The sequence below is a fragment of the Calidris pugnax genome, unplaced genomic scaffold, assembly GCF_001431845.1.
Source record: "Calidris pugnax isolate Ruff unplaced genomic scaffold, ASM143184v1 scaffold273, whole genome shotgun sequence".
Lineage (NCBI taxonomy): Eukaryota > Metazoa > Chordata > Aves > Charadriiformes > Scolopacidae > Calidris > Calidris pugnax.
This window is the reverse complement of record NW_015094508.1, coordinates 3,768,346-3,790,248: the sequence shown is the minus strand read 5'-3', so window position 1 is coordinate 3,790,248 and position 21,903 is coordinate 3,768,346. Positions and strand designations below refer to the sequence as shown.

The window sequence follows — 21,903 nt, the reverse complement described above, 5'->3', positions numbered from 1 at the left end:
ATTTTCTTCCTCTCATGTGGAAAGTCAAACACACAGGCTGCAACTCTTCAAAATCAGACTGCACTTGCCAAAGACACAAAAATCACTGCAAGGCTGCAACACCACTAATAGCAGCAGTCCCCAACCCTCTCCCAGTCTGGACGGCATTCTCCACCACTTGTCCTATACCAGCACTTTTCACCATTTGTCCTCAATGCAGTCACAAAACATTTACACAAGATAAGCCTAGGAATTCATTAATCTGGTACACATCAAAGATCCTGAGCTCAGTAGAGGCAGGGGTTTCATAATACACTGCAGTCTCTCCCTTCAGTTTTATTCCTTTCCTTCCTCATCAAACCAGCATAGATAACTGTTTCTCTCTCTGCACTGTATGATCTACCTGCCCAGCTTTTCGTAAACTAACTAATTTGCTTATTAGAATAAAAACAGAAGAATTCCTTTTAAGTTGTTTTTGCTTGAAATTTGATAACCTTTATCAGAAAAAAGGACATTTTTCCCTGAAAGTGTGTTCATTTTTAATGTGTACATCAACCATAAAGAAAAAAGACTATCTTTAAGTGCCTCTTCAGGCTTTAAAGTATGGCCGAAACAAAATAACTCTATGAATTCTTTTCCTGCAGTGCTTTTGATCTCAGGCCTAATTCTTCCTCGCTTACAGCTGGATATATAAGCACAAAAACAGGATCTGCAAAAGCTCTTCTTAAAGCAGTAGAAACCCAAAAAGCCAACGGTACAATGAAATCAGACTAAATGCATATTTAAGACAAAAAATGACAAACTGTCCAGTGAAAATTGGGAAATCTTAACTGAAAAATCTCTGATAAAAGTTCAATAAAATTGTAAAAATGAATTCTCCTTTAACTCCTTCCTTCTTTCTACTTTCCAGAGTAGAAAATGATAGGTGCAAAGTTAGGAGGTGGACCATTCTTTCTTTCATACTTGCATTAAATTACTCCTCCTCTCATTACTTCTGTTGTCTAAATATCTTCCAAAGAGTATCCTGAAGGAGGGCACCACAATGCTGGTCACTCTGCACAAATCTGTGATGCACAGGTACTACGGAACAGCAACTGTACAAATACTAGACTTACAGATGCTACAGAACAGTGCTGAAGCTTAGGGAAATTGTGGGAAGGTTGAAGGGCATCTCGTAGGGCAAACTGTATTATAAACTGGAATTAAGCGCTTTTCCTTTCTTCCTGGAATAAAACAGGCAAGCATTCTTTACATTTCAGGAGAAAATACAGGGTCACAGTCTCAGCTTCCACTGGGAAAAACTTTCTGAAAAGAATCAGCTTTCCTGCTGCTGGCTTTCTGCCAAGACATGTCATCCCTGAGCCTGCAGAATTAGAGTCTCAAGATTCTTCTCAGTTCTGAGCTCATACGGCCTGCCAACTCCCTCCTTTTCTGCTGCTGGTTTATATTGGGTTCCTCATGGGGAATCAGCTGTTGCAGCCAATAAACCTTGGTAAGAGAGTAGTGGTTTCTTGGCGTAATGTTAAAAGTTACATTAACACCCTGTTTTTTGACCCAGGCTGCCTTCCAGGCATTTTGCTGTTCACTCAAAGCACATATTCTTTCTTTTTTATCTCTAACACCTGTTATTTTTTATTGTTTGTAACAGGAAATGAAAAGTTGGAAAACAAAATCCTCTTTTACAATTCATAGTTCTCATCCCCTAAATATTTTATTTTGCTACACTTTCAGCATGGCAACAGCTGAACTTGTTACTTCAATTTTATTTCTGTGTTTCACCAGCTCGACATCAGACTGATGCTAGTTCTGAGAATCCCAAGCACTCATGTTAACCTGTTAACCAAAGTAACAAACAGATATAGTGCTTTCTGTGACTGAAGGCCCGTTTCTGCATTGGCATTCAGCCAGAAACCTTGCTTAAATATCTTGTGAAAATAGGTAAATAATAAAACCAAGAATGACATACCAACTTTTTCTGGTGAGGGACTGCTTCAGCTGTGGGAATCTGAGAACAAACCGAGCATTCCTCTCTTTGACCAGGGGAAAAGAGGAAGAATTCCAGGTGTATAGTAAAATGAAATGAGTCTGGGTGGAAAACATGAAGTACATCAGTGAGTCTAGCTAAAAAAATAGTAATTTAAGTGTAGATGTGTAGATATGTATATATCTATGAACATACACAGGACCTGTGAACCTGTGGAGAGAGGAGCCCACACAGGAACAGATTTGCTGGTAGGACTTGTGACCCAGGGGGGACCAACACTGGAGCAGTCCGCTCCTGAAGGACTACAATTCATGAAAAGGACCCTGCTGCAGCAGTTTGTGAAGAACTGCAGCCTGTGGGGAGGACTTACATTGAAGAAGTTTGTGGAGGGCTGTCTCCTGTTGGAGAAACCCCATGCTGGAGCAGAGAAAAAGCATGAGGAGGAAGGAGCCATAAACACAATGTGTTATGAACTGAACACAACCCCTATCCCCTATTCCCCTGAGGCATTTTGAGGGAGAAGGTAGAGAAAATCAGGACTGAATTTGAGCTGGGGAAGAAGGGAGGGGTTGGGGGAAGGTTTTGTTTTAAGATTTAGTTCCTATTTCTCATTACCCTACTCTGATTTCATTGGTAATAAATTACATTAATTTTCCCCAAGTCAAGTCTGTTCTGCCTGTGAGGGTAATTGTTGAGTGATCCCTCTGTCCTTATCCTTTTGTTATATTTTCTCTCTGCTGTCCAGCTGAGGAGGGCAGTGCCAGAGCTGCTTTGGTAGACATGGCTGATGTCTAGCCACGGGTCAACGGCTGATGTCCAGGTACGGTCAACGTACCACAGTGGCATAGACTGGGTTGTTTGGAGTTTGTTATCCCGCTAGTGCTACAAAGCAAGGTGGGAAACAAAGTATTCTCTGATATGTATTTTAATACAGAGATGTATCTTTGCTGTATCTCATTAAGCTGGTTACAACCAAATGCAAATTAAGGATGGACAATGTATTCCCTGAGTTGAATCAATATTTACATAGTTTAGATTTAAGCCACTGTATTAAGTCTGCAGAAATGGACCTGAGGGTCTAGGTGAATAACAGTGGACCCGTGGAGCACACTTTCCACCATGACAGGTGCATTGTGTTCTGGGTTGCATTAGCAGGAGTGCTGCCTGCTGGCTAGAGGGAGTTTATCCCCTCTACCTGTGTAGCTACACCTAGATTACACCACCTCCCTCCCTATCACCACAATCCAAAAAAGATAGTGACAAACTGCAGAAGGAGAGGGTCACCAGAATGGATAGAGGCCTGTGATGTGACGTACGAGGAGAGGGAGCTGTGTTTGCTCAGCCTCCAGAGGAGAAGGCTTAAGGAGGAATCTAATCACCACCTTCCATCATCTAATGAGGCCAGAAGGCTGTGCAGCCATTCAGTGAGATGCTAGAGAGTTGGGCGGAGAGGAACCCAATGAAATTCAACAGGGACAAGTGTAGGGTCCTACCCGTAGGGAGGAATAATCCCATACACCAGTACAGGTTAGGGGTTGACCTGATGGAAAGCAGCTGCAGAGAGGGACCTGGGGGTCCCGGTGGAAAATAAGTTTACCATGAGCCACCACTGTGCCCTTGTGGCCAAGAAGGGTGATACTCTGGGGTGCATTAAAAAGAGTGTGGCCAGCAGGTTGATGGAGGTCATCCTCCCCTTCCATTCTGCCCCGACGAGACCACATCTGGAGTACTGTGCCCAGTTCTGGGGTCACCAGCTCAAGAAAGACAAAGAACTACTGGAGAGAGTCCAGTGGAGGGCTACAAAGATGATCAAGGTACTGGAGCATCTCTCTTCTGAGTAAAGGCTGAGAGATCCGAGTCAAGTTAGCCTGGAGAAGACTGAGAGGGGATCTCATAAATGTTTATAAATATTGAAGGGCAAGTATCAAAAGGATGGATCCAGACTCTTTTCAGTGGCCCCCAGTGACAGGACAAGAGGCAATGAACACAAACTGGAATACAGTAAATTCCATCTGAATGTAAGGAAAAGCTTTTTTACTTTGAGGTGCCAGAGCATTGGAACCGGCTGCCCAGAGAGACCATGGAGTCTCCTTCTCTGGAAATATTCAAAGCCCGCCTGGATGGGTTCCTGTCCAGCCTGCTCTAGGTGAATCTGCTTTGGCAGGAGGGTTAGACTAGATGACCTCCTAAGGTTCCTTCCAGCCCCTGCCATTCTGTCATTCTGTGTTCCTGTGATTATAAAGACAATGGAGTCAGGCTCTTTTCAGAGGTAAAGAATAAAAGGAAGGAAGAAACAGCTGCAAGTTGCAGCAGGGGAAATTCCAGCCAGCTATAAGGAAGAAATTCTTTATGGTGAGGTTGGAATGGGTGCATAGAGGAGCTCTGGGGTTTCCAGCCTTGGAAGTATTCAAAACTCAACTGGACAAGACTCTAAGTCCAGGTTTGAGACTAGATGACCTGAAGAGTTCCTTCCCCATGCAAATTATTCTATCATTTTAATACATATTTTTTTAAAATAATTCAATTTTCCCATATTAAATTAATTTTTATAAATGAAAATGAAGTGCCAAGTGCTGAATATGATAGTGTACAAACATATCTCTCACTGAATGACTGAAAAGTCTCAGAATCCAACCTGGAAAAGTAGAGAGAGAGTAAGGGACACCTCAGCAGACTCCAGAGGACTGGTGGCACATACACACTCAAAGGTCACAAAGCCAAAATGATTAGCTAAAATTACTGAAACAATCATTCCTCATATGAGAAAAGAAAAGTAGTCTTCTGCTTTCTTACAAATTTGATTTTGGAGAAGCATTTGGCAAAGATGTCAAATCTGAACAGTAATTAAATATGGACCAGGTACTTACGAATTCCCTATCATATGATATAAAAATGCATTTCTACTATTTTGCTCTAGTTCAAAAGGTCCAAACTCCAGTGATTTTGAAACACAAAACAATGTCACTTCGATGAATGTGCCTTCTATTTTTGCTCTGTTTTGAAAAGCAAAACTAGATGGCATGTAGCCTTTAAGTTTCTTCCTGAAAATTAATTAGGACATACAGGAATAGATATAACAAATGCTTTAGACTATACATGTTAAGAAGCACAAGAATTTGCTTTTAGACAAGTACTTTAGATAAAATACACAGACAGGGTATTTAATAATTTTCTCTTTCCTGCTTTGAAATAGTGGCAATTGAAGCACAGAAAGTTGGTCAATTACCGAAATTGACAAGGGCAGGTATCAAAATAGGTCTTAAAATTAATATTTGCTAATTTGAACACATTGGTCTTTGAATTGCAGATCACTTCTTCCTTAAGTGTTTCCATAAACTTGCTACGTCTGAGAGAAATCAACTCAACCCCCAACTTAAAATAGAAGTCTGCCTAACTACGGAAGTAAAAGCTGTACACGTCAGGTACAGATCATTATGCAGAATAAGGCAACAACAGAGTTGATAAGAAGTGTACTTGCACATAAGTAACAATGACTTTCAGAGTCTGTGACATGGAGATTCATCAATATGAGAACTCAGCTATAATCAAGAATGACAGGAAGAACATTCATAGAGAGCTGTAATAAAAAGAGTCTGATCATACACAGATAACGTGTACCTTGGTGAAATGTATTTTCAGTGCTTTCAAAATAGATTGATAAATAAAAAAGAATATTCCTGGATATTTAAGTAGGATTTAAATTTAAAGCTTTATATTGTTTTGACTTATTTTTAATTCTGAAATAGAAGTTGATGATCTGTGTCAAAATATCTTGGCATCTCATGTAAAAGAGGAAGGAGGTTAATGAACAGGTTACTGTTTTTTAAAAGTAGCCTGCAAACCTAATTCCTTCACAAAAATTTTTGTGCAAATGTAACCAAGACTGCTAGGTTCCTTCTTGCAAACAAAGTGATTTGGTTTTACATACACCTGTGTTTTTCTCTGTCATTTTTAAAGAACTTTCTAAATTATTTGGCTGAAAAAACCAGCACAGTTTCAGATGATGTACCCCAATATTTTTTATTTCATTCTGTTTCTTTAGGGTTTTCCTTGGAGTGTTTTCTGCACTGTGCCAGATACTGGAAGCCTCTGCTTCAGACATACCCCAGCTATTATAGAACATGATATCTAAATACAGCATTAGTCCTGCTGCATTAAAAAAAGTTATTCTGCACACTCATAAAGTCTTACCTTTCCCTGGGGAAAAATTTTACAGTTTCGGGTAGAAATTACTTTTTTCACAATTAAGGCTGACTCATTGTCTTCCAGGCTTTAACTGCGTAAGAGAAATCATGAGTGGTCTAAGCTCCCCAAATACAAATGCTGCTAGTAAAAATCCAATTGCATTTTTTAAGGCTGCACTGACTTACAATTGTACAAATTGTTTACATAATTTTATTCCACACTGGAAAACAGAGACTTAAAGATTCCCATCTTTAGAGATTCCCATCAGGTTTTAGCCTTATTCAAAATGCACCATTTGTTGACAACATGTATAATTAGGTCTCTTTAGTTTGTTAACCTGAATCATGCTATTACCGCAAGTTGCACAGTGCACATTTTTCTTAACACATGCAGTTTTTCAGCGAGTGTAAGAAAACTTCAGCCCTACAGTAAACAAATCCAAGTGGCCACAGGTGTGTGGCTTCCATTAATCACAAATTTAATATTTCAGTGGCTTGTATTTTATATCTCCACCTGGTTCACTAAACTTCATAAGCCCTTATTTTGTAGATTTTTGAACATAGGTGAGAAGGGAGCACAGAAAGACTAAAATAATGGACTGATAAACAGAATCTGTACGGAAAATGCAGCAATCCCTAGCCTTTCTGATTCTGCCACTTAGACCCTGAAAAAAAAGGATTTATACATATCTTGGAGGACATTATGCAACCTCAGTGTGGCCTTCTTTCCTTGGTTAGAGTATGTAGAGGTGGATAGCACAACTGGACAAACACAGTGTTCTATCATTAAAAGAACAGAATAGACGGCAAAATGAAGATAGAACTGGTGAACACTTTTTTCAGTGAGCTCCTGCAGCTTATTTTGAAAACCTACTTGGCAACCTGAAAAAAAAGTTCTGTTCCTTGTGTTTGACCCTGCACAGCGATAAGGTGTGGTGAGCTGAAACATCTCAGAAATAAATTCTGCCATATGAAACCATTTCTACTTTGTTCAAAAGCAGAATGACACATGACAGCCTTTTTTCTCAGTGTGTGTGCTTTATGGACATGGACAATTCTCCAATTCACTAAGTTTCGCAGTCTTCCCACTTATTCTTAGCCAAATTCTTAGTCTGGTGCTTAAAATGCTTGACACTCAACACAAGTTGACCATCTTCCTGCAGTTTCCTGCTTTGAAGTTGTTTTTCCTTCTTCTCTTGAGAGTTTTAGCTGAGTGTCAGGGCCCCAAATGCCCCAACAGGCCTTAAGCACCCTGACCAGCCTCACCTGGGACCTGTGGCATCCTTGGCAACTGACTCAAGCTCCCTTCAAGCTCAGACCTGGGCACTGCAGCTCTGCCTGAGCTACACCATAGGGTGCCTTTCCCCTGGCCCTTGCAGTTCCTGAGTCTCAGGCTGTATTTCCCTGACTGATCTTGGACATAACACTGCCCTACCTTATCTAATGAGCTGTTGATGGAAAGCTGTTGCTCTCCCCATCTCTGTACACCCTGCCTGAGGACCATGCAAAGATGCAGCAAAGGCACTTCCCTGCCTGCACAGCAGTTCCCCTTTAGCTCCTGCCTTCTCTTTCCTTCTGTAGCAGTCTCAGGATTGCTGCTCCCTGGCAGCTCTAACAAGGGCAGAAGCCTGAGCTGAAACAGAGCTCCTGAACCAGCAGGCAGAAGGTGCTTGAGCAAGAGGCCCAAGAGGAGTTCATCAGGGCAAACAATGTCTTTTAGGGCACTCAGCATCCTCACAGAGACTGAGGGTATGTTACTGACTTGCAGACTACCCTTAGGACTGTGAAAACTCACTAAAAACAGTGAGACTACTCGCAGCAGGCTGAAATTCTCTACACATGGCTTCTTACCTTCAGTGGAAAATCTGAAGGCATTTCTAAACTCTGCAAGTTTGAAAACCACTTTATGCTTTACTTCAGGTATACAGAACAGTATACCTAAAACTACGAAGCCTGTTTAACTATGATCTGAAAGAGCACCTCTAACAGCCCAAGAAAGACACACACTGGAAAATGTGGCAATATTTTTCATTAGCAATCACCGATGTTCCACATTACTAACGGGCACTCATAAGCATTTCCATTTTTTTCTCTTCAGACTTGGCCTATTAGTATCACTTTTCTTATTAAAAAGAAACATTAGGGCTCCTCTTATCAATCCAGAAGGGATGCCCTGGATGACTCATATCAGATAATTTTTGGTTCAAGCACAGAAAATGATTTGTTTGCCACCAGTACTGGCTGACTAATGAAGGAAATTGGTGTTACGCTCCAAGCAGCTCTCTTGCCTGCTCTGTGGCTGGGGAAGTATGAAGCGAGTATAAGAAGAAACAATCCACTCGTGTGTGAGGCATAGGTCGAAAGCAGGCAAAATAAACAACAAATTAAGTCCCAGTAAACACAGCAGCTAAGCCCTAAAAGTAATTTTTCTTTTCTAGCAAAAAAAAAAGAGAAAGAAAAAAAATCAGATGTCATAAATGTTTAAATTTAATAAGCAAAGCAATTTTAGAAAAGAAATCCTTGCTTCATCAGCCAATTAGTTCTCGATTATAGCTTCCAACTAGCTTTTTAAAAGCATTACATTGTGGTGGCCTCAGGATATACATCATATTGATTATGTGCTTAGCTCTCTAGAATGCATGTGTATTAGCTTTCATTGAAAATACTTTTGCAGATTGCATAGCTGATGTACTGTTCAGTGCTTGCATCCTTAGAGCAGAGGACATTCTTGTTAAGGAAAGGCAGTTTTTAATTTAATCCAAAATGTCACAGGAATTTGAATCAGGGTATGTTTTCTGTCCACTGCCTGTGCTCTGCCTCTCCTGGCTCCTCCACAGCTTTCAGTGGTAGAGGTCAGACACACTGTGTATCACCCTTGCATCCTACGCTGTTATAGCACTGTTAAACCAGCAGGTAACAGGTTTCCTTAGTTGTGTTTTTAACACTTCCTCAGATCTTTTTTAATACCTCTACCTGTTTCCAGACCCCTTAAGCAGTACAGCAACAGTTCCCTTTGAATCAAGCCTATTCTAGTGTCAATACATTTTCTTAGAAAGTTTCATTGAATTAAAATAACTTCCTAATTAAAAATCCAGATTTCTGGACTATTAAAGACCAAAGGCATCACAGCATTATTAATCCACTGTTTTAGAACATTAAATAACATTTAATTTAATATTTCAACAAAAGCCGTATTTTAAAGAAAATTGCTGGCATAGATTTCAGCCAACAAAAAGAGACTTCTGCTCACAGAAATTAGTTTTCCCAGTCACAGGAGTGGAGGAAGACAATTTATCGGAACCTGTAGCTCACTCCTGTCCCTAGATATTGAAATACGTAACAGCTTCCATTTATTTCATGTATAAGAGGTACAACATAAAACCATTTCTCCCAACTAGGAAAAAATACATTTTTACCCAATAACCAGAAATAAAATAGAGCCAAAAAGCACATTACGTGTTTAATAAAGAATCATCAACATTTGACTGAAAAGGTTTTAATTGGTAATTCAGTTCCATTTCCTACCTGTCTCTTGGCAGGGACTTACACTGTCAGCACTTACTTGCCACAAGATTTCTACTTTATCAGCCAACTGATCTTATTCTGCATGAGCTTACACCCTTGAGTAAAATAATTCATATAAACAACCCTATTGCAGTAAATTAGATCATATACTTATAAAAATATTTGGAAGAACAGCAATGTATTCCTCTATCCTCCTCTGGGATAGGAGCTAAGTGCGCAAACCACAAGAAAGCACTCCTGTAAATCACCCAGCCTCAGGGAGAGCAATGTCAGGGAACAACTTCCACTAGATGTTTTTTAGGAATGACATTTTTGCGTTTTGAATTCTCACAGTCTGCTTCTGCACAATATTGGCCATAGAACTAGTAAGATACTGGTGAAAATGAAATAGTGCATCTGACTGCATTATTATTCTAAGATAAACTATATGAGAAAATCTCAAGAAAATTATGCCAAAGCCCTTGTGCCCCTAAAACTCAGGAAAAACTCAGCAGCCCAGAATGAAAAACCCTTATGCATTTCCAAGAAAAGGAAAGAATTAACTGTACCTGTCAGATGTGAACTTGAATACTGCAGGTAAACTCTGTATCTCATGAGCAAACACTAGTACAAAGCATCTCATGTTGGTAAAAAAAGCCCCCCAGTGTCCATGTTTTCTGATCCCATAAAAGGAGATGCATTCAACATATTTTAATATGTTGGCCTTAGAATAACTATATTTTAACTATAGAGAACAGTAGCTTTTATTCAAATACTTCCTGTGTACTCCAACTACAGTTCCCTAGGAAGAGAAAATTGGCTGGAAAGTCAATTCATGACCAAGTATGAGCTGACACTATAAGCTACTACATTTTCATAAATAAATAGAGAATGAAATGATTCAGCAGTTCTACAGTTTGGCCCTTTAACAATAGAAAAATAAACGCATTTATCAGCTAAAACAATTTTTTGATCAAGGCAATTATTTTATTTTGCCTCTAAATCTGTGCCACTACAAGAATTAAGATTTTACAGAATACAGTTTAACAGGACAGAGAATTTTGCTGTTCAGAATCATATTCCCGTTAAGATGTTAAATTTTTCACTCTTATGTGTACATGCTCTGAATTTCTAAGTAACTGTAAAAAGAGGCTCTGATCTTTACCAGATACTGTTCTGATGTGAGTAAAAGGGCTCACAGGAGAAGAGGACTGAATTTGATGATTTATTAACTTTCAGTAGTGTCATAGAATCGTTTAGGTTGAAAAAGATCTTCAAGATCATTGAGTCCAACAGTTAACCTAACACTGCCAAGTCCACCACTAAACCACGTCCCTAAGCACCACATCTACATGTCTTTTAAAAACTTCCAGGGATGGTAACTGAACCACTTCCCTTGGCAGCCTGTCCCAATGCCTGACAACCCTGCCAGTGAAGACATTTTCCTAATACCCAAACTAAACCTCCCCCGGTGCAACTTGAGGCCATTTCCTTTTGTCCTATCACTTATTACTTAGGAGAAGAGACCAACACTCACCTCACTACAACCTCCCTTAAGACAGTTGTAGAGAACACTAAGGTCTCCCCTCAACCTCCTCTCCTCAGCTGTTCCTCGTTAAGACTTGTACTCGAGACCCCTCATCAGCTTTGTTGGTCTTCCTTGGACATGCTCCAGCATTCAATGTCTTTCTTGTAGTGAGGAGCCCAAACCCAAAACTGGACACAGTATTCGAGGTGGGGCCTTACCATTCCCAAGTATAGGGCAATGGTCGCTTCCCTTGTCCTGCTGGCCACATGATTTCTAAAACAAGCCAGGATGCTATTGGCTGCTTTGGCCACCTGGGCACACTTCTATCTCATGTTCAGCCAGCTGTTGAGAAACACCACCAGGTCTTTTTCTGCTGGACAGCTTTGCAGGCACCCTTCCTGAAGCCTGGGGGAAGGCTTGTTGCATAGGGTTGTTTGCAATAGTTTCCCAAAAACTAGAAAATAAATTTTCTGCCTTTGGACTACAGAGCAGGGAGTCGCCATACTCATTTGTTACTATAATACAGAAATTAGCAAGCAATTTCTCCAGTGAAAATTTGTTCCACTTAGAGATACCTGTTTTCCCAGAAAGAAACAGTTTTCCCATCTACTCAATGATTAAGTAGAATGGCATCAGAGTGCCCTTCTGCTTAATAATTTTTACAGCTGGCCATAGCAAGGAATACTCTATATTGTGCTCCAAGGCCACATGAATGATAAACATTCACTAAATACTGGGAAAAAAACCCAAAACAACAAAACTTAAATGAATTCTATGACTTCTGGTAGTTTTTTCCCATAAAACCATAGCTGGAATGAAACTAAAAATCTTAGTTTTAGTAACTATTTTAAAGTAATTATGAAGTCATAGAAAGTTTCCTATGCTATGTGGGAGAGTGAACATCACACAGGAGGCAATCTGGTCATCTTCCTAGGTAAGAGAGCGAGCCAGATATGAAAAATAACCATTACTCAAAGATTTTATGACTTTCAATCTCAGACAGATGTTTGAGAAACTTTACCTGAATTTTCACAAATCAAAGTACACTAATATTTTCTGAAGTGATTGATAAGCTCAAGAGTGGCTTTGATGCAATAAAGGAAAGCACCTGAATGGGTTACTCTTGAGTTGGCCCTTAGTCACTGCAGTCAAAAGATGTCTCGGAGACATTCTCGGTATTTTTCTTTTTAATGCTTTACTTTTATTGGCTGTTCCAGTTCTGTAATTAAAACTGTAATGCCATTTTACAACAGGAAAAAGCACTCATTGTTTTAACCATTGAACAAACGTGAACCAAGAGAATTTCTAGGAGTCTCTTTATTTCTACAAAGCAAGCTAGTCCAAAACAAGCAGCACTCCAAATAAAACTGCCTTGAGGCGGTAAGATGTCCAGTACCAAAGAATTAGGGTTGCTTCTAGGCTGCTAATGAGTAATGTCACATCTTGGATGGCTACTTTTCCCATGGACAGACGTGGACAGACTTGGAAAGATGGTGGAGAACCAAGCCATGATTCCAACAAATACCATATGAGATGTTTATGCTTTGTTCATTTTAATTTTAGCTGTTAAGAGTCTTCAGGTAGGACCAAGTTTTCCTCCGTTCCTAACAACAGCTGTCTTTGACAAGGACTTCTTTTAGTCAACTAAGACCCATTTTCTAAACATCCATTTGCTAAAATGTGTTTGGACAATTGATTAGCAGTTTGAGGTTTTTCTCCCCTTCCTTGTAGTTTTTTTGAGCAAATACACAGAATACCCTGATGGCATTATCTTTTAATCCCTGGGAGTTAGCTATTGTTCAATCATTCAAGGTGTACAAGGAGTGGTATCTTAATTATTTTTAAATACAGGTATCTACTGCATTCAACTGGAATATGTCTTCTTGTGAGAGAATTTTCAGGATCTCTGAAAGTCAGGCCATGATATTTATTATTATAAATACAGACCTAAATCTTTCTGGTTAGACATTCAAAGTTTAAGGAGTGCGTCTATGGAGTAGAAGATGGCTCAGATCCTTAGCACCACGTACTAAGCAAAACTTTTAAGAGCTTTACAATTAATAAGTGCTTGGACTCTCCCAAGTTCATATGTGAACTGAACATGGAATTCTATTTGAAGAAATGAAAATTAAACAAAAATTAATTCATTTTAGCAGACAAATGCTAGATGCTCCAACATGTTGTCTAACACTTACATCATCTTTTTGTGTTTTCTGGTAAAAGCATCCTCACTTCTCCATGTCTCAGTTGTTTCCTTTTTCCTTTTCAGGACTTCATTTGAAGGCAAGAAGACAACTGGAAAGGATTCCAGCCAAATGGACCAAAGAAATTATCAAAACTAACTTACAAGGATTTTCCAGTTTTCCCAATAAACGGGCTGAATTTTTGCTGTATCAGTTTTGGCCTACCCAATTTGGAAAGTCCTATGAAATGTATTGAACTTAGGAATCTGTTCGATAGTTCAGAACACCAAAGAATGAACTTTAAGCATACACTTGCTGTTGCAATAGGGACTATCCCCTCAATAGGCAAATGGAGTGACCTAAACTCATTTAGAAATCTGAATGTCGTACACTTACAGGAGTTGCATATTTTTTTCAGTCAGATTGTGGTTTGGTTTGATATTTTGCTGTTCTTTACACAATAAGTACGTATATACACTTACAAAACCAAATAACATTCCTCATTTACATTGTGTACACTAACATTTTGAACTGGAATATTACAAAACATTTATTCTTTTGACTACTCATTCTATATAGAGGTTACAGTATAAGGAAAAGCTTTGTTCTGAATTTTACATGTAAATAGTCAAATTATGCAACTGATAGGAGCAACAAACACTTCATAAATTCTAATGAGACTAGATGCGACCATGATGATAAATGGGACAAAAGAGATGGCATCAACTAGAAAAACACTTTGATTTAAAAAGTATTTGAAATTGATTGCAGGTATAACACTGATTTTCCTACCATTTTTTGTGACATTACTACCACAATGTATGTACACTACTCTCTCCTGCTTTTAATTCAGATCCATGTGAGTGGATCTAAATTACGAGATACGTGGGGGAAATCTGTGAGAGCAGCTATATAAAAAAACACCGTGCAATGCATAAAATATATGGGAAAAGGCATTTAATTCCTTAAAAGTAATTTTTCCTTTGCTCATTTTCAACTTTAGTCCTTTTAGGTGTAATAAATAACTACAAATGGATTAAAAGGTATATACAGAAAAGACAGTTCTTTCTCTTTAAAGCTGCCTTTATAACCTTAACAAGGTTTTATAAGGTAGGTATACACCGACAAAGAAGATGTGACTTTTTTTTTTTATTTGGGTACTTACAAACACATCCATCTGAATTTTTCCCGGCTAATTAACATTACAATATCTGCCAAGGTTAACCATGTATTTAAATACAAATTTTAGATATCTCTGGATATGTGAAATTCTAGAAAGATACATATTTTCTGGTCTTCTGCTTGTTTATTTATCCATGTAGTTAAGGCTATTTAAAATCAAAGAGCAAATAATTATCAGAGAAAAAAGATCAATGACTTATGTAGCACTTTTTCTCCAACAAAACCTCTAGACTGACAGATTCTGAGCCAAATTCCCATTGAATGCAATTCCATTCACTTCATTTGTATTACAGTGGGCTGCACTGGGACTAAAGTAGTCAATATATGTATGTTTGTAGATCTGTAATAATCTGTGATGTCCCTCCTCTCACAGAGGTGAAGCCACCTGCGGAGGACATCTTTGTTAACTGACACTTGAGTCCCTGCATAATACTTGATAGCTCAGTGGGACACTTACCTTCATGTTGTTTATAGGAGTCATGTCTCAAAATATTTTTCATGGATTACCACGCTTCAAAAATCATGCACAGTTACATATTTCTAAGAGATAATGGGAAATGTTTTCTACAAGAAAAATCAGAGCCTCTGTACCAACGCCAGCATTATGCCAAAGGGACCCCATTTTGACTTACGCTGCTATACACTACGGTGTACCCTGTGGTAGTAAAGGATGACCACATCCTGGGATGCATTAGCAAAAGTTTTACCTGCAGTAATTATTATTCTCTGCTTATGAAGCTGCACCTCAATTAGTATGTCCAGTTTTGCCCCCATTACCAATACCAAGTTATAAGGAAGAAATTCCTCATTATGAAGCCAGTGAAGCACAGGAATGGTTGGACAGAGAAGCTTCAAGGTCCCCATTCCTTGAGATAATCAGACTTTGACTGGGCAATACCCTGAGCAATCCAATCTAACTATAAAAGTTGGCCCTGCTTTTAGAAGGGGATTGGATGAAATTACTTCAAGGGGTCCCTTCAAACATACATTATTATTCCATTATTCTATTGCATTGCAGCAGTGTTGTGCAGAAACCTTACTGCGATTTACAAACTAGTTAGGTTCAAATGGAGGGCAATCTCTGCATCATGGTCTGCACTGCAGAATAACCTCAAGCGTGTCTGTGGTTTGTTCAGAGCATCATACTGGTGCACCAGACTGCAACAGAAACTAGCTATTTTAAACATCATTATGTCTACAGTATACTGCAGCCAGTGATGAGACGGCATACCGAGGAAAAGGCAGACTCCATCTGAATAGCAGAGACTTCCACAAGCCTTAATATTTCTTTTTTTTTTTTTTTCCCTGAACAGATCAGCCTTACAAGATTTGCAGACACAGTAATGAGTTTGTTAGCTATACAACTTACATCATTAAGTGCATTTTTCACTGATACTTACCCTTTTGCCAGAACTTGATTTGTTTAACAAAGGTGAGAGGGAATAACAAGTTACTTGAAAATAAGGTGCTGCATGTACACTGAGAAAGAATATTAAAAGGACACTGAATCCAGCATCAGTGGCAGTCAGTGCACAAGCTAGAGTGAGTGTTACTCATGAGAGGTGATGCCTAGACACCATGAAGAATACTGTCCAAAAGAAAAAGCCACAGTCAATTGCCTAGCTACCTGCCAATAGGAAAAGTAGGAGGCCAAGACACATGAAATGTTAACATTCGGTACCTTCACCTACTGCATTTAGAATTATCTCCTTTTAACTGTTGATTAAAACCAGCTCAAATGCAGCTCAGTAAAAACTGAGAGCCTTGCTCTGTAAAACCAAGAATATGCATTTTGTAGATGCATAGAAGATCATGGTAGCAGTTGGTCTTACCTTTCCTTTCAGGACCAGCCTTGTATGATATGAAGAAGCACCCCAATCATTCACAGATCTGTAAGTCCCCTCAAATAGCACTAGCAACCCATCACTATAGGATCTTCCATAATCTGTACCAAGAAATTTACTTTGTTGGCTTGAGAGTTAATAAAGAAAATGCCAAGCAGTATCTGGTGCTTTCATATCTGTACAAGAAAGTTATCACAAGTGCACTGCAGAGAGCTTTCAATATGATCAGGAAACAGAAAAATACACTGTTGACCTTATCTTTATTGTTTGGTGTTTGGATAATATTTTGCAATGGAATTTTCAAGTGCATTCTTTCTAATGAAAATAGATATGCATTTTTTACAATCTTTATAGACAGCAAGGTTGCGAGACGTACCATCAGCTGTCCAAGAGGCAGGATTTCAAGAATCCGCACAGATAAGAGAGAAAGAACAAAAAGCTACATGTTAGAGAGTGACTTCCAACTGGAAGTTCTGCTCCGAGGACCCACTCATTTCTCAGCCTTCAGAGCAGTTCAGAGGACCACTTCATTTGTAAGGCTGTGGCAATGGCTAGGATTCCTGGATAAAAGCAAAACCTGCCACGATTTGGGCAGGGAAGGTGGGGGGAAAGGCTGGTATCCATTTTGCAAAACCAGCTTATTGGGGTTAGCACTGTTACTCTGACAGAACGGGAGGCTTATCCTCCAGCTCTATATGGCATGAAAATGGTGTCACTTAAAGACCCAGAGGCCCTTTGAGATGCTACGAGCAAAGTCACTTCTCAGTTCCACGGTTACCTGTATTTCTAAATAATCAGTTACCATGATGTATTTCATGAAGCTTTTCCCTATACAAAACCTCATATAATCATTAAAGGGAAAAAAAAAAACAAACAACAACTGCAGAATGCTTTAATGCTGCTATGAACTGTATTCATTGTAATGTGGATTTTCAGTCAAAAATCTAGACGTGCTTGTAAGACACAGACTGCCTTCCTAGAACAAAGCACTTAACTAGACCCACATGCCATGACCACAAAAATAACCTGCTGAGAAGGAGAGAGCCAGCTACAGGGATGCTGCTTTAGCTTAAAAAAAAAATCTTGTTGCTGGCAAGGAAACATGAAGCTGTAGCAACACCACATTTTTCATGAGTCTCAGATCAATATACAGCTATATGCCTTTTGTGCTGAAACAGCTACATTATGTGGTAGGCGGCATCCGAATTTTCAATATGGTGCATTTTTTAGTTGATTTAGAAATATTTGGATGGCATGCCCACCTTATCACAAAAGTCTGACGTTTTTTTGATTCATGGCAAGTCTTTACTGTCAGCAACCAGCCAGTGGAAATATAGACAAACAGAGGTTAAGAATTCAGTCTTAAAAGTGAAAGGACATTATGACATGTTAATCGTATTATACTGTATTACACCTTAAGCAATTTCATTGCTGTGTCTGCAACATTTAAACTTTTATTAGCTTCTCTGGATGGGAAAGCAACTGAGAGTTCAAACCACAGAAAAGGAAAGGACATGTTTGGTGTTGCTTTACTCCCTCTGTTTTTTTAATAAAAGGACAACAGCTTTGGTAATAATCACTCTAAACAAAATTGTATTTGATTACATTTAATGCACACTCACTGACATAAAAATGGTAATTTGAAACAAAACCTGACTAACATATCACAGACCAACAAGATATATACATTTACAGAACAGGTACTCCGTATGTTTAGAATGTCTCTAGAAGAACTATGTAGCAATACACAAAATCAAAGATAAATATAAAACCTGCGAGGTTATCAACCAGTGTTTTATGGAAAAATAAAAAGGCCCACCATATTTTGTAACATAGTTATTAGAGAACATATATATGCAATATATAATTAATTTAAAGCTGAAACAGTTTTCTAGTTTGAAAGAAAAAATTAATCAGTTTATTCTTCCCAGTGTCAATACTTTAAGCATATTTTCAATTAATTTTTCCATTTTACTGCTTACAAACACTTAAAAGACGACAAGCTACAAATCCAGTCCTCTGAATCATTTTTAAAAGGACTGCATTCTGTTTTAATAGGAAAATGTTATGCACTACATAATATGAAGGCGGTGGCAGCAGCTGTGGGTTCTCTATCACAGGTTTGCAAACACATTTAATCTAATTGATGAGCTTTTGTTTAAACAAGCATTGATATGCATCCTGTGATGCATATGGGTTGCAAATATTCACGGCGACATACAGCCCAAGCGATCTCTCTGTGATGCTGAACCAACTTTTATATGACCGAGAATGTGAAATATCTTCATGAATGCTTTTTTCATACAAAAAATCCTGCACAGTTATATAGCTAAATTCATTCTGGTTCCCACTGTAATCTACAATACAATTCTCACTGATTTTAACAGGACAATCAGGACCATTTGGATAAACGTTTGTCCTCTGTGCTTTGGAATTTAAAAAATTAATGTGAAATCCGCCATTACTGCAAGCAACTTATACAAGCTTATACACTCAGGCACATATAAACTCCATTATAGGTTCCACAGCGTCATCTGAGGTAACACCATGTTTTGCAAACACAACTGAAAGCTTCATGTGATTTTCTTTTATTGTAAACATCTTCCTTGCTCAGAATTGAGAAAAAACCTATCATCTTTGCTTTACTGTTATTAAAATCAATTAGATATGTCAAATATACAATCAGAAAACACTTGGTTTGATCTCATTTGGCCAAATACAAATCTATTTTTGCAGAATGCCGTAACATGCGATTTTACATCAAGTTGCCATCAGAGAAAGTCTATGTTGAACCTGTATCACTGATATTCAGGGTCATCTTTATTGAATAAGCAGTAGGAATACAGCTTCAGAAATTTAGACAGTAAAAAATTGTTTCTTCTTTTTCTTCTAGTATAATTTGAAGATGTTCAGAGGCTCAATGTGTGTCAACAATTTTAATTGACAGACTGTATTTTTGTCAGTATTTCGCACATGCAAAGCTTTTCTCCAAATAAAAGCAGAAGTCCACTTGGAACTTACTGTGACTACATTTTTGTGAATTCTGAATTTCTTTGATATACAGAAAAGCAGTGATTCTCGCTCTCCCATTATGGAAGCAAATTTAAAAAAACAACAACATCAAATATAAACAACAACAACAACAAAAATACCTAAACAGTAAGATTTAATGGATTTAATGCATGTTATCATTTAGTAAAATTGCAGAAAATGGGTAGGTGAGAAGGAAGGAATGGGGTCTCCTGTTTACCACAGTGCCTTGTTCTCTACGAAAATGCTGAATAGATGCTTAATTACAGGAAAAACTATGAATATTGCACAAAACAGTGCAATGGTAGTTGTCATTCCCACAGGGACCTCAATCCATGAAAAGAAGACCCATTGTAAAACTTCAATAATTCAGGAGACATATGGGATGGTTAAAGCAGGGCTCTTTTGCATAGAGAAATCAGAGGAAAACAATATCCAACAGAAGTATTCCATTTACAATTATTCTAGTCAGAAAAGTTTCAGTGTTTGCTCTTTTCCCTAAAATCCCCTGTGGTTAATTATAAATCCATTGGGAAGTTCCTTCCAAAATCCCCTTACAGCTCTACTTCCAGTTCCTTCTGCAATTCCCTCACAAAGCAGTAATTTTTGGCATAGTTTGTGCCACCTCTACAGATCAATTCAGCATCTCCCTCTCTCTCCTAAGGCAGAAGTTGCTGTGAGCTCCCTGCACTGCAGCGCAATGCAGCCCAAGTACCAGCAGTACCAATTGTGTTTGTCTGAGTAGGTTTCCCTTGTGTTGTACTAACCTCTGCAATCCCCCCCCCCCCCCGCCCCCTCCTCCCTATCAGAGATACACTCATCAGCCTCCTAACCCTTTACGGGAAGGAGAGCAGGATGCTATCCATCACAGAGGAACCTCTGGATGATCTCAGCATCTTTCGATGAGGTGATCTCCCTCCTCCCCGCCTATCTTTATAAGCTTCTTCCTCATCTTTTCCTTCTCTCCTCGGCCCCCTCTTTCTGTACAGATGTGCTGTGGCCGCCCCAGCCAGTATGACTCAGCTCCCACCCTTGCCCCCCACTCTCCCTGCACCCACAGTGCTTTGCAGAATCAGGCTCCCAAGACTCATCATTGACCTCCATGCTCAATTACCCTCATGTCACCCAGCCCTCAGGTCCCTGGGGTGTCCTGCCTCCACTCAAGGCTGCCAGACGAACTCCTCTGCCTCTTTGCATCCCTCTGACGCTTCTGCTCTGCAATCCTCTTTAAATTAGACAGGGATCGCCTCAAAAAACCTTACCATCCCACAGCTCTTCCTAACCCTGGCACTTGCACTATAATTTTCCCCCCTCTGACTTCCTCATGCCCCTCTCCCCATATACTGCCAGAGGCATCTTGGGATCCAAATCCCCAAAGCACCAGGAAGGCAGTAACTCAGTGTATTTCGGAAAAGTCCTTTCCTGAAGCTGTAAGGAAGGGAATCCCTCTTTCCCTGCATGGATCATGAATGCTAAACTATTCCCTCAACGTAGTCAACGTGAGTTACAATCCTTGAAAGGATTCTACAGTGAGAAAAGCAACACTATGTTCAAAACCACTGAGATTGTTTATTTTCTTTGTTTTCTTTCTATTTTCTTTTTCTGTTGCAGGGTCTGAAACCCTGCCTGTTCTCTTAATCTTTGAAAGTGCCAGTTCCCTAAGGAGCTGGAATCCCAACACCCTTCCTGCATCTTTGATTTCCCTCGCCATCCTTACCTTTACCGTCTGCGGGCTTGTTTTCTTCAAACATCTGGAGCCTGCGAACCTCAACACCCCTGTTTTTTCGCTCCCCTAGCGTGCAAAAGTTCTGCCAGCCTTAATACACCAGTCAGCTTCAAAAGCAGAGATTAGAGGCTCACACCGCCCCGGATCTGTGCAACCTGCTCTCTCTGTGCAAGAGAGGGTGCGAGCTCTGGTAGAGCTGGAGTGAGCAGCAGCCGAGCAAAGACTGCTCCCGCTCACCGCCGGGATGCGGGGGAACCCCCGCGCTCCCTGTAACGCTCGACCTGCCCCGAAGAGACCTCTTCCCCCTTCCCAGCCAGCAAACCCCCAGTTAAGTAAGTGTCGTGGAAAAGTTGCAAGTCCTCCTCCGCCGCAAGCATGCAAATAATAAACAAAACAAAAACAAAACAAGCCAAAAAAAAGAAAAAAAATGAAAAAGGGAAAAGTTGCTCGGGAGCGGCAGCGGCCGCCCGGCTGCCTGGAGCATCACTTACCGGTGCGGGCGGGCTGCCGGGCGTTCCCGGCTCCCTCCGCTCCCGCTGCCGCCTGCTCCCGCCGCGGGGCTGCGGGGAGGGAGCGAGGAGACTCCCGGAGGAGCCGCCGAGCGTGACAGACCCGAGGAGGGGGCGGACCGGAGTGGCTTGTGCGGGCTTCGCCTTGCGGTGAAGCCTCTGCTGCAGTGCCGGGGAGAGAGACAGAGAGGCGCGGAGGCGCGGTGCGGTGCGGTGCGGCGCGGAGGGAGGCACGGGCGCGGGCGGCGGC

At 40.0% G+C, this 21,903-nt stretch overlaps 1 protein-coding gene across 1 annotated transcript in view; it reads right to left on the bottom strand.

Moving 5' to 3' along the window:
• SV2C (synaptic vesicle glycoprotein 2C) overlaps positions 1-21,826 on the bottom strand; it is a 117,520-nt gene extending 95,694 nt beyond the window's left edge. The window contains exon 1 of the mRNA XM_014965068.1: positions 21,636-21,826. The gene's annotated coding sequence lies outside the window, so the exon portion shown is untranslated. The remainder of the gene's footprint in view (positions 1-21,635) is intronic.
• Positions 21,827-21,903: the final 77 nt, after the last annotated feature.